Here is a 14,738-nt window from a genome sequence, read left to right as displayed (position 1 = left end):
AGGACATTAAAACTTGACCACAAATGGGTCTTCCAAACAGACCATGACCCTAAGCATACTGCCAAATTAGCTAAAATGAGCTTTAAATACAACAGAGTGAATGTTTTGGAGTGGCCATCACTAAGCCCTGAACTCAATCCTGTAGAGAATTTGTGGGCAGAGTTGAAAAGGCTTGTGTGAGCAAGACAACAAATCTGACTCAGTTACACCAATTCTGTCAGGAGGGATGGGCCAAAATTCCTTTTTAACTATTGTGAAAAGCTTGTGGAAGGGTCCCCAAAACATTTGACCAAGGATATATAGTTTAAAAGCAAAGCTAAAAAGTACCAGGGAAATGTGTGTAAACTTTTGACAGTCTAAAAATTCTCAAAAAAACGTATCAAATTTTCTGGGATTTAGCAAATGTAAATCATTTAGGTAATCCTAACGAACCTAAAATTGTAAATGTTTAGTATGACTTACCATCAGACATTTTTTTTTTTTTAAATGGTAATGTTTCTTTTTTTTTAGAGTGTATGTAAACTTCTGGTTTCAACTGTATTTGCTAATTGACATAATTTACATGGAACAAATACTAATTCATCAGAAAGCATGCAGATCACAAAGTCCTTGGCTTGCATTTTACAAATCAAATCAATTCTGCTAAAATAGTGTTTAATTATTTAAAAAATTAAATAAAATCTTAAGCAAACTGCCAGCCAATGTTCATATTTGGCTGAACTGTCCCTTTAAGAAAACCCCTAGGTGTTGACGGCACCGTGATTTATCAGGCCGTTTTCTGCTTATGTGCATTATGATGTCATACCAGCCTGCTTAAATCAAACTGAAGGTAAGCCAAAACATTCATTGATCAATAGCCAAAGACACTATGAGGTGAGCACATCCTTATTTTACCGTTGATATATAACAGCCATAATCCAATGTAAGTAGCATTAATTACCTTTGGGTTTGAAAGTTCTGAATCATAATACCCTTAAATATATATCATGGTTTCCACGGCTACAGAACAGACTCTACAGTCACACAAAAGCGATGCAGGCCTCATTAGTGCTGATTATAAACCGCTAAACTGCAAGAACTTGCTCTCTTTTCATTCCTCGCCAAGCCTTTTCCTCTTATCTCCTCTGCAAATTCCCAAATGAAAACCGACGGCCAGCATTCAAGGACTTCTTGCACTCTCTGAAGGTTTTCTTTCGCTGTATCTTTCCTTCTTTTGGAGCGCTGCGGCTGGGTCTAAGTTGAAAGCTTTGGGGCGAAATGTGTAACGAGGGAAACTCGTTGATAAAAATGCCACATTCTTTTATAGGATAACAACATAAAAGATGCCCTTGGCAATGTAAGTGAAGAAACGGGGTCATCGAATGAATGTCTTGTTGTGCGTTATGATGTCATTCCACTGGTGTTTACATTACAACCCATAATCAGCTGATTTATTGAACGTACTGATAATATGGTTTGAAAGACCCATCCCTCTTACTGACAATGTCCAGATTTGACCCCTATTTGAGCTCATATGTCCAGAATTTGACCCCTATATAAGCTTATTTGTCCCATTTTTGACAGATCGTAAGTTATCAAAAAAAAACAATAGAAGGCTTTAAGACAAATTTAATGATTAATTATTATTTACATGGATAAATTCTGATCAGTCTTAATTTTGACAGCAGATTTAGATTTAGTTTTAGTCATAGTTTTAGTTGCCATTTCATCATGGTTTAATCTGATAGACACCCCTATGGATGATGATGTAATTGCATCTCGCATCTACTATGGATCAGGTACTTTTCAAATATGTCAAGCATCACACAAGATTAATTCTGATTGGATATTTTCCAAAAAATATCCCTCAATCACATTCTCGTCAGGAAAATTGTCTGTATATTTTTATTACCGTTGTCATTATCATCACTTAATTTTGATTTCGTTTTCATCTCGTTTTCATCGGTAGAATCTTGTTCGTCACAAAAATTATAACAAAATTTTTTCATCAACGAAATTAACACTGATTCTGGCTGAGAAAATTAGCTAACTAGTTTGTTATTTTGGTTGCATCGAAAAGTGTGGTAATGATAACCATGCGACAAGCTCCGACAAAAATATTACACATTACCTTAAAATAATCCCCAGCTTGGTAACTATGTAATAGTGCTAATATTATTGCGCTGCTATAGCCATGGTACATCAGGGCCCGGTTTTTCAAAAGTAATCCACTAGGATTTTGGATAAGGGATTGGATCAAATCTTGAAAATGGGGTTTTCAAAAGAAAAAACGGATTACCTAATCGGATTAGATCACGTGATCTTATCTTGGTTCAAACCTTTACTTTGGGTTTTTCGGACCTTTTTTGTAGGATTTGGATCACTTTGATCCAAAAAAACATGGATTAAACAGATCCCATCAGAAGGGTGGATTTAGTGTGGATTTCATGCCCAAAATTTAACGAAAACTTAAAAAATGTATTAAATAATTTTATTTTTGGATCTCACGAGATATACTATTTATTCATAAAGTTTTAATTTTATTTGTTCATCTGTCAGGCTATAGTTTTATTATTGGCTTTAACGTATTCAGCCATTCAGTATAGGCCTACAGCAAAGTAGAAATAGCTTGGCCTCATAAAACAATCCCCCGATCAGCTGTCAAAATTGACCAAAAACAATATATTTTATTCTGTCAATAATTGATATATATATTCATCACAATGGAAAATATTTTTGTTTTTAGAATATTTATTAGTGATGCATGCAATGATTACAGAATAACCAAAAAAAAAAAAAAAATGCAAAGAATGGCATGATGATTTTTGAAACCACCTTCAACAATTGCAAAAAGAGACTGAAAGAGCAGAAGCACAGCTTCATCTGGTAGAGGAACAACTGATTCTGACCAAACTGCAGCAAACCAAGGCCAGACTTGAGATTCGCCTCCTAAAGGCTTTGCTCAGCAAGCTGGTCTCTCCACATCAGATGAGGAAGTCTGAACTTATTGTGGAGTTTTTGACATTAAGTCTTTTTTTTATTTACATCTATATTTGAAACTTATTATAAATATCCTCAATGTACAGTGTTTGTGTTGTAGGTCTCAGATGAGCGGACTGCTGGAAGAGGATGGGGTGGGGTTTTTATTGTTTTCAGTTTTTTTTTTTTTTTTTTTTTTAAATGTGTGTGTGTTTTCATTTCAAATAAAAATAAAGTTATATTGACCCCACACTGGCTATTCTACTTGTTGCTCTTTACATAGGCCTATCTATCTATCTACGTTGTGATTGAGCACTGGTAATCCAGATTTAGTGATCCTGAAAAGTTCCTATCCGGATCAGATTGATCCAATCCAATGTTGCTTTGAAAAACTGGCTCAAAAAGTAAGCTGGATTACGTGATCACGGATCGCAAAAACAGGATTACTAAATCCGGATCAATTTTATCCAGATTAAACCTTTTGAAAAACCGGGCCCAGATGCTAATGTTCTAATCTGATCCAAGATTTATGCTAAGCTAAGCCAAGCTAAAAATGCTCCCCTTAGACCCGGATATCCAGTCTGATCTCACGAGGAAACGTAAGTATTTTACGTTTTGTCAGTTTAGTGGCTAATTCGTACTAATTTGTACGAGTTCAGTCGTATGAAAATGTAAGATTTTAAAAAGGAGGCGTGGCACCTAACCCCACCCTAACCCCAATCGTCATTGGGTGATGAGCAAATCGTACTAAATTGTACGAATTACATCGTACGAATTCATACGAATTAGCCACTAAATCAAAAAGTTACGAATTGCCGTGAGATTGCATTGGGATATCGACCGAAAGGAAGCATTTAAAAATGGTAAAACCGAACTGTTTAATTCTAGTGGACTAATAAAATGAGTCTAAATTCCAAAAAAGTGGAGTGTTCATTTAATAATCTTGAACTTTATATGTAAATTGTGTGTGTAAATTAATAAAGTCAATGGGCATAGAGTCACTTTGAGAGTCAAAAAACATATACAGGCAACACATAACTAATACCAGTTGATCTTGATAATACATTGAGGTCTACTGAGAAGAAATGTTCAGGCTGTGCACAAAACTGAACAATATTTCTAACATTTTTACCTTTAACCCACAGCCTCAACAAATGGTCATTTGATAAGACCGAAAGGGATTGTCAGAAACTGGATAACAACATAAAAGATGCCCTTGACAGTGCCAGTGAAGAAAGGAAAACATCCTGAAGACAAGGGTCATGGAATCAAAGCATTATTGCGCATTATGATGTCATTTCACCAGCGTTTAACTACACTGAGCTAGTTTTTAGCAGTCGGCCTGCAGAAACGCAGCTGACTCACTGTCAACAGAAGCAGAGGAAGCTCATTTCTGTGTTTTGCACGCTTTAGAAGCAATAAATGAATGCTAAGGTGAGGTTACATCATTATTTGCGACACTTCCCGGCGCATGAATTTACCAAATCATTTGTAAAAGGCCAGTGAAATGTCACTTTCTGTAATTTGTTGCAGGGCTGCGCTGCTAAATTCAGTCATTATTTACTCACCCTGCACTCATATGGTCTTCTTGTTTGCCTGAACGACAAAAAGAAAAAATATAGCTTAACGTCAGGAGAATGCTACTCAAAAAGCAATACAAAAAATGCTTGTTAACGGGGGATGTTTTTTCTGGAATTGTATTTTCCATAATTAATTGCCAAGATAATATTTCCACTACCACAAATATACAATTAATAGTTTTTATCATTTATTTTTATTATGACTAGCAAAACATATAAATCAAATATAGTGTAAATTTATATGTTATAGAAAAAAATTAAATACAAATTTTAAAACGAGGAAAAATCAAGAGAAGCAAAAAAATTGTAAAATTTTATTTAAAGTTTTGTAGGTCAAATTTATTATTTGCAATATTTTGCTTGAATTTAATTGTATCATCTTACAATTTTTAAATATGTTTGGTGACTAAAATATTATTTTATTAAATAAATCTGTTTAATAAATCTGTTATGTTTAAATGCACCAAACTGCATTGCCTACTTTTACTGAGAAATGGATATTCATTTTCAAAATTGGGTGTACTCAATAATGCTGAGCAATGTATGTAGTAAACCGTATTTATCTTTTCATTTATTGCAAATGTTATTTTTACTAGACATATGAGCACTTAGAAATATTATTATTAATATTAATATTTCACTTAGGAAATATTATAAAAGTAAGCCAATTTATTTTTGTTATTATTATTATTTAATACAATCACACTTGTTCTAGATAATTTTGTTTTGCCCTAAACCATGTCTGAAAATTAATAAATAAACAAAAAATTAATTATTTTTGTCATACACTTATGTTTGTTTTTGTCAGGGTTTCTGCAGGTGTTACCAAGATAAATTTAAGACATTTTAATGTATTTTAAGACCATTATGAATGAAATGTTAGACTACAGGGCTAAATGCTAAGGATTTTTTTATTTTTTCGAATATCTAGGTTGGAAAAGATTTTCACTTGCCCTATCAAAAACTGATTATAATTGAATACAATAATAATATTTTAATAATAAAAAAATCTAGGTCATGTCAGTATCTTCAGCAGTAAATAAATGGAGAACTTTTAAGCAAATGTTACTGTGAGAAAAGTGTTTTTTTTTTAGACCTGTAGGACCTGTTAAAAAGAAAATTTAAGACCTACAACTCAACATTTCAGGAGATTTAAGACTTTTCAGGGCGTAAAATTTAGCTGTTGAGATTTAAAACTTTTTAAGACCCCGCAGATACCCTGCTTGTGTATTTCAATTATTTTATTTTTATTTTTGTCAATTGGTGATGTTTCCACACCGATGTCACCACCAGCTTGCTTGGATCGAGACTTGTAGAGCTGTGCTTCGGTAGATTTACTCTTCAGTGTTTGGACTTTCAGCAGTGAAAACTAAATCCCATACTGAACTAATCTTAACTGAACTTCAACTCTGAAATCTTGACTTTACTAGAACTATGCTAAGCTGCTTTGACACAATCTACATTGTGAATACTGCTATATAAATAAACATGAATTGAATTGAACTATAAATAATAAACAAATAAAAAAATAGTACAATTAATTAAGAAATTATATACATTTTCAACAGATCCTTACTTCTTTTTTCAAGACTTTTACGGGTTGTTTGCAATTAAAATACAAAAACATTAAACAATAAAACATTAACAAATAAACAAAATGGATGCAAAAAAATAAATAAATAAACACAAAACAATAATCAACAACTGCTGACCAATAATCTAACTAATACTATTAAATAAATACAATTATAAAGCAATAAATAAATATTATAAACAATAAAAATAAACCAATAAGCAAACAAATAAATGTTTTTTTTTTTACATATTTTGACTCATGTTTGCAAAACTTTCATCTACGTTTTTGCAATTGTGAGAAAACACATACATAAATAAATTAAATAATAAATTCAAGTGAAATACAATTCCTAGAAAACATCACACCACTACCTGAGAATAATTAAATTAAATTAAATTAAATTAAATTAAATTAAATTAACAAATAAATCTATAAAGCCGTCATATTTATATTCGGAGCTGTTCCCTATAATTTCAAAACGCAGAAAGTCGTTTTGAATTAAAACGGTGCGAGTAAACGACACAAAACTTTGACTTTTGGTTTAAACTAACTTTTAAAAATGTACCAAACGAGCCCATCACAGCGCTTTAAATCTGTCCCGAGGGGCTGTTCTTTGTAAAGTGCATTTGCTCTGAAACCCCCACCACTGCTTACACGATTTCCAACCGCGGGCGACTTTTCTAAAGCTTCCAGTCCCAATCAAGACCTTATTACTGTACTGAATGCGCAAATCTCCTCTCGCAATTCAGCCAAAGCTCCTGCTTCTGTCGCTTTCTTTCTCTTTCTCTTGATCCGAGCAGAGCAGTGGTGTCAGGGGAGATTTTGGAGAAACCGCAGGCGAAGCGATGGTTCTCCATTAAGGTAATGAGGCCTCAGGAATGGCCATGTCGGATCTCTCATTTACGGCGTCGCCGAGCCGCTGCTGCTCATGAGGAGACATTCCAGATCCATAATGGCTTCTCACTCTTGCTTTTCTCCAGGTCTAATATGAAAGAGAGAAAGAGAGGGAGAGGGATGTGGTTCCTCCAGCAGGCCTATTTATTTAGATGCTTTATTCCCAGAGGTTATGCTGGAGAGATGGAGATCAGTTTGCTGATTAGTTTAGTAAAGTGTTAATTTAATAATGTCAGGGCTTTGTTTGGGATTGTGCATCACTAGTGTCCATCAGTAAAATAATAAATAAATAAATAAATAAATAAATAAATAAATAAATAAATAAATAAATAAATAAATGTGCGGTGGCGCAGTGAGTAGTGCTGTCGCCTCACAGCAAGAAAGTCACTGGTTCGAGCCTTGGTAGGGTCAGTAGGCATTTCTGTGTGGAGTTTGCATGGTTTCCCCGTGTTGGCATGGGTTTCCTCCAGGGCTCCGGTTTCCCCCACTATCCAAAGACATGTGGTACAAGTGAATTTGGTAAGCTAAACTGTCTGTAGTGTATGTGTGTGAAAGAGTGTGTATGGATGTTTTCCAGTGATGGGTTGTAGCTGGAAGATCGTCCGCTGTGTAAAAAAAATATGCTGGATATTTTGGTGGTTCATTCTGCTGTGGCGATCCCAGAATCATAAAGGGGCTAGGCCGAAAAAAAAATAAAATAAAATAAATGAAGTAGAATAGCTAAATAAGTTGAATAACTAAAATGTAGAAAATAATTAGGTGTTAAATTAGTAATGGCAGGGCTTTTGGTAAAATAAAATAAAGATAAAAAAATAAAGATTAATAATAATAATAATAATAATAATAATAATAATACTATTTATCATTATAAAAATAATAATAATAATAAACATGTTTTATATAAATGAATGAATAAATAAATAATATGAAACTAAATGTAGAATTAATTAATACAACTAAGTGTTTAGGAGGTTCGTTCCTAGTGGCGACCCCAGATTAGTAAAGGAACTATAATAAAATTAATAATAATAATAATAAATAATAATAATAATAATAATAAATAATATTATTAAAAAAAGAATAAGAATAATAATAAACATGTTTTTTAGAAATAAATGAATAAAAAAAATAATATGAAACTAAATGTAGAATTAATTAATACAATTAAGCGTTTAGGCGGTTCATTCCGCTGTGGCAACCCCAGATTAATAATGGGACTAAGCTTGAAAAGAAAATGAATGAATAAATTCAGTGGTTATTTCAATTATTTTAAGCAATTTATCACCTTTTTTTTTTTTTTTTTCATTTTTAGGTGAACTATCCCTTTAAATACAAACAATCAATTTGCTAAAGGTAAATCAAACAAAAATAAATAAATAAATAAATAAATAAATGCTGTTTACTTAAAAACACATTGTAAAACAAGAAAAGTTTTTTAAGCATTTTTTTTTTTGCATTATAGGTGAACTTTCCCTTTTTAATACAAAAGGTCAATTAGCTAAATACAATTTAAACAAAAAAAAATTATTAATGCATAAAAAAATTTAATGGCAAATAAATGGCATTAAAAAACAAACAGTCAATTTACTGAAGGTGAATTAAGCGTACAAAAATAATAAATAAAATGATTTACAATAAATTTAAAACACATTGTAAAACAAGAAAAAAATAATTTTTGTTTGTTTTTTTGCATTTTAGGTAAACTATTCCTTTAAATACAATCAATTTGTTAAAGATGAAATAAATATACAAAGAACCTCAAAAACCAACTATTAGCAGGCATCACGCAGAGCACGCAGTTTCCACTAAGCACCAGGCCATTATTCCAAACGTACTCAGTGAAATGACATGCCCTCACAAATAAAGCCCATTGGTGGTGTGTTTTTGGGTAGCCTGAGAGCAGAATTGATCTGTTGTGGCGTGTGTGCGGTGGCAGAGTCCAGCCATGATGGCGAGGGTTCAAACACTATTGATTCCTCGAGGGCTGCGGGAATTGGCAGGCCGAGCTAGAGCTGGATAAGTACTTCATGCCCCAGCGGCTAAGCTAACGCCACATAGCCTAAAATACACCTCTTGACAGGGGTGTAAAATACTGATGTAATTTTACTTCATTACTCTAGTTAAAGCTACAGGGACATTTTTATTTGATTTTGCATTTTGGTCGCAAGTTAGCAAGTACATAAATACACACTGGCTGCTTGCTAACAAAATGCAAAATGATCTCTTTACCCTTGCCCAATTCACAATATTAAAGGTTCTGTGAAATTAAAATAAGGTTTTGAGATGTTAGCATCAATATGTTGGTCTTGTAGGACATCTATAAGCTAGCATGCTCCAAAACTGTAACGAAATGTACATTTAGAAGATATTAACATCTATAAGTTTGAAGTCACTTCTGCATAATTACAATAAGTGTTTAGCCCAAGACCTCATCAAATTAGCTGACAGAAAAATAAAGCTACAATTTTCACTTGCGTTTGCAGCTTGGGACCTTTAATTTAACATGTTTAACTATGTAAAAGCACTAGCTTAAAGCTACATAGCCTAAAGTACACCTTTTGCTTTTGCTTGAAAACCGGCTGCTTATGTAGTTGCTAAATTGCTAACAACATGCAAAATAATCTCCTTACCTTTGCCCAATTCACAGTATTAAAGGTCCTGTAATAATACAATAAGGTTTTAGATGTTAGTATTGGTTGGTTAGTCTTATAAGACATCTACGTTATAAGCTAGCGTGCTCAAAAACTGTGACAATGTCTCTTCAAATTAGCTGACAGAAAAATAAAGCTATAATTTTCATTTGTGTTACCAACTTGGGACCTTTAATTTAACATTTTAACAACTAGTTTAATGATACATAGCCTAAAATACACCTCTTAACAGGGGCATAAAATACTGGAGTAATTTTACTTCATTTCTCTAGTTAAAGTTACAGGGACGCTTTCATTAGATTTTGCTTGAAAATGATACAAAATTATTTTTGCATTTTGCTAGCAGGTACATACAGTAAATACACGCTGGCTGCTTGCAAACTTGCTAACAAAACGTAAAATATTGTTAGCCCAATTTACAATATTAAAGGTCCTGTGAAATTGTGAAAATGTGTAATAAAGTGTTTAGATGTTAGCATCAGTATGTTAGTCTTATAAGACATCTATAAGCTAGCATGCTCCAAAACCTTGACACAATTCGCATTTAGAAAATAAAAACATCTAAAAGTTAGCATTTTTCACTAATTAATTAGTCACCAACCTTTTTTAGCCCAAGATCTACCATCAAATGACCTGACAGAAAAATACAGCTACAAATTTTCATTTGTGTTTCGACCTAAAGCTCAAGACCTTTTTATTTAACATCTAAAAGCGCTAGTTTAGCAAGCTTTAAAATGTAATGTATGTTACTTTAAAAAAATACTTAAATATATTGAAGCAGCCAAGAAAATCTGTGATGCACCCGAACATGCCTGTAGCCAGCCTAGTGAAAGGGGTGGCTCTTTTTTCTCAAAAAGGGGAACTTTTTTGCAGTTATTCACATTATTTTCTATTTAATTATGAGATTTAAATACTGCATTTTAATGTCATTTTAAGCACTTATTTAAGCTGGTTAGCTTGTCAGGTGGTCATCATAACCATAAAAATATTGCACCAAAAATATTTCCTAAAGAATTAGAATTAAAAAAATATTAATGTATTAATACTAATAACCTTTTTACATACACATTTAATACATTATATATCATTAGATAAAAAATGGAATCTGTTAAAGTTTTTAATTAAAACTGTGGCATATAGTCATTTATTAGGCAAATAAAAAACTGGTCAGCACATTCGACTTTCCTCAGTGAGAAGTTGGCCATTTGAATAATAAAAAATCTCATTTAAACATAATAATAAAAGTAATTTAGATCTTTATGATTTTTCTAGCCCTGTTGTAAAAAGTACATGGATTCATGGATAACAACAATAGCCAAATTAATACTCAAATTCATTGTAATATGGGCCACTTTTGGTGCTCCACACCTTTTTAATGGTCATGTTTTGTTTAAAGAATACAACATTTAGAATAAAAGTTACTTGTGAATATCTTTCTTAATTTAAAAACAATACAGTAGCGAAAGATGACTTCACTTACGTCAGATTGTATGTTTTCTTGCACAGCTGGATGTTGGACACATGAAAAATAATAGTTTGCATAAGCCAAAACTAATTAGCTGAAGTCACACCGTAGCGACAGCCAACAAATGATTCAGCTTGGTCCTTAAGATTTTTTCGATGGGTTATTATTACAATTTGAGCTGGCATTTTCAGCCGCAGCCTAGTTTTGGGAAACACCCACACACTCTCACATTCACACACCCACACACACACACAAACACACTACAATCAATTTAGTTCATCCAATTCACCTATATTACATGTCTTTGGACTGTGGGGGAACCTGGAGCACCCGGAGGAAACCTACGTAAACATAAGGAGAACATGCAAACTCCACACAGAAATGCCAACTGGCCCAGCCGGGACTTGAACAAGTGAACCATCTTGCTATGAGGCGATAGGGCTAGCCACTGAGCCAGCGTGCCACCGGTAATACTTCTTACAACCCTTTAAACTCTTTGTTTAAACTGTACCAAAGTTTAAGGTATTAGGTGTTAATTACCGAACAATGGACAAAGAAGAAGAAGAGTTAAGCAGCCTGTAGAGCATGTTGCATGTTGAGAAGTGCAAATCTCCTATAATCTTTTAAGATGATAAATTTAGTGATTTAATTAAGGTAATGACTGAAATCGATAGCGGCTCATAATTACTTTCTAGGGAAAAGGCCCCGAGTGTATGTGAACAACTAATTAACAGAATCCCACAGCGGTTTGGGTGTTAAATTGCCTTTATTCTTGACTTTCTTTGAAGGGAAGGAAAAAAAAAAAAAAACTCAAATGTCAAGATCGAAGAGCTCTTGATGGGTGCTATATGTGAAACAAAACCAGGAATGGAGTTAATCTTGGTTAAACAGGATGGCTAAAAGGTATTTCATCCATTTGCACTGTTAAAGAGTAAGTAACATGCAATACATGAGTAAAGTTAAAAATAATAATAAGTTGGATGTATGACAGAGTATTTATGCGCCAAATGCCCTATCAGGGTCTAGATAGAAGGATGGATGGATAGATGAATGATAGATGGATTGATTATTTGATTGATTGATTGATTGATTGATTGATTGATTGATTGATTGATTGATTGATTGATTGATTGATTGATTGATTGATTGATTTACTGACCTGTTTAACGTATATTCGTATCACTTAAACACAAACCACACTCAATATGATCAGAAACTACGATTTACGTATTAAACAGAGGTCAGAAAATATGGAAACCAATATTATTGTATAAAAATCGAATAATTCAATTAATTTAGTTATTTGAATTGATTTTTGCCATAGTTAATTTGAATTTCTTGGTCTCTTTAGTTTTTTTTTTGTTTGTTTTTTTTTGATGATGATGTCAGAGAAAACTAAACTGAACTGAAACATTGAATACTACAATAAGGCCGCATTTACACTGCACTGTTCAAGTGATTCAATTCCGATTTTTTTCTCACATGTGGTACAGATCAGAAATGGCTCATGTACGTGTCAGCAGGAACAAATCACATGGATTCCGATTGACTCAAATCAGATTCAGGCCTTGTTTATTTGTGGAAATTTATCAGATATAAATCAAATCTGTGTTCTCGTGTCTGCAGTGTAAGCAGTCAGATCGGATTTTTATCTGTCAATGCGAGTCGTGCGTCATTAAAAACCGTAGCGAATGACGTCAAGTCTGACACTTTCATTTCAGAACTGACTTCCGCAGAGTCCCAAATCTTAAATCTTATACACGAGGATGTAAACAGCTTTTATTTTGTCAAATACCACAGGTATTAAAGCAGGAAAATTTAATTTTAAAAAATCGGATACAGTCACAAAATCGAGATTGACCATCAAGATCTGTAGTGTAAATGCAGCCTGAGATTGGGAGAAACTAGTTATGTTTCCATCCAGCAATTTTTATGCACATTATAGTATATCGCATAAACATGCTGAACGGAAATGCCAAGATGCATATACATTCTAAAAATATCCATTATATATATATATTATAGATTATATATCCTTACATTTTAATACAAGAACTGCTGCTGTGAAAAAAATATAAAACTGTGTATGAAAATCACCGTCAATGCACCGTGATGCACCGAAATATCGAATTGAACCCAATCGATGGCATGATAATCATAACCGAACCGTGAGACCAGTGTAGGTTAACAGCTCTAATAATTAGTAACAATAACATCTTAAGATGTCATTCTTGGTGTTTTTTTTTTTTTGTTTGTTTTTTTTTTACAACTAATTCCGTCCTGAAATGAGCATAAAAAGTTAGGAAAACAATCCAATGCTTTTATTACAAATAATAATAATAATAAAATATATTAATGAACATTTAACTGTTTATTTATAATGAAACTGCTCCAAATTAACATATATAGCAATTTTTGGGAGGTGGGGGGCTATGGGGAATCTCTTATTATTGTGGGCATATCTCTTATTTTCACATCCCAATGCTGACAGGTATGCTGTTACGTCCTGTGATGCTTTTACATTTATGATTATGTTTATATATGTAGCATTGTGGTTCTCGGTGCTTGATCTACTTTATGTAGCGGAATGACAATAAAGCTCAACTTGACATGATTTGACATGAAACAGTGCTTAATTAACGATTATGAAACTTATGCAATATTAAAACGTTGTGCGCAATTTAAACTTGTAAATTACATTAACAGCTAGTGTGGGGGTGTCCTCTATGAAAACAAAACACTATATTAATCGCTTGGATGTCCTGACAGTCCAAATCTGTAGAGGTTCCTGACCTTTCCACATTGAGCAGACGTTTTTACATCCTCCTGAAGTTTGTATTTATTTCTCTTTCATTGGTTAATCAAAAGGTCATTACCAGGCCATCTAACCCTTTCGATCTCCCTTTCTTTATCGCTGCAATCTATTTGCGTCCCACTCCTTGTACCTGCTGCTGATCTGCGAGAAGCACTTGTTTCTATTTGTGGCGTAGCGCAAGTCATTTTTATAAACCTCCAAGAGGTTCCGAATGAAGATCGCCGTATCCATCAGTCACAAACATGTTTAAAACACGAAACACAGACATGATGGATGCTCTCCCTCAGCAAACTCACCGGTGAACTTCCATAGTAGAGATCTATTATCTTTTCCAGCTGAAGGTCGGCCAAACTGATGCGGCCCACATCTCGAGAAAACACCCCACGCGGATGAGCCGGAGCAGAAAACATTTCCAACTCACCTAAAAGGCTCTCCGGGAGAGCGAGATTTCTCATTTCTGCGGCTGACAGCCTCTCTGCGGTCGCAGACACCACTCTTGCTCCGGGACTCTTGGCTTTAGGTGCTCCATTCTAACTCTGAAGACATCCGCCGATGTTTTATCAAGTGCAAAAACCTGCCAAACACACAAACGGAGAAGATCGGGTTCAACGTGCTCGGAAAGAATGATTGTGCCCTTGTCCAAAGTAACCTCAATTTCAGACTTGGACAGCCTGTGTAATGAAGCCCAGAAAGAGAGCGGTCAAGATAGAGAGCCGAGAGCGAAGAAGAACACAATAAGACGAGTCCAAAGTGAAGAGATAGAAAAGAGGAAGTGATCGAGCCTTCAAGTGAAGTACAT

At 33.7% G+C, this 14,738-nt stretch overlaps 1 long non-coding RNA gene across 1 annotated transcript in view; it reads right to left on the bottom strand.

Annotated features, from left to right (window-relative positions):
• Positions 1 to 14,360: 14,360 nt before the first annotated feature.
• Positions 14,361 to 14,738, bottom strand: part of LOC141380896 (uncharacterized) — a 61,609-nt gene continuing 61,231 nt past the window's right edge. The window contains exon 3 of the long non-coding RNA XR_012400259.1: positions 14,361 to 14,513. This is a non-coding gene — a long non-coding RNA (uncharacterized lncRNA). The remainder of the gene's footprint in view (positions 14,514 to 14,738) is intronic.

This window comes from Danio rerio, chromosome 25 (assembly GCF_049306965.1).
Source record: "Danio rerio strain Tuebingen ecotype United States chromosome 25, GRCz12tu, whole genome shotgun sequence".
In the NCBI taxonomy this organism is placed as follows: domain Eukaryota; kingdom Metazoa; phylum Chordata; class Actinopteri; order Cypriniformes; family Danionidae; genus Danio; species Danio rerio.
The sequence above is the reverse complement of the archived record's forward strand: the minus strand, read 5'-3'. Positions and strand labels throughout refer to the sequence as shown.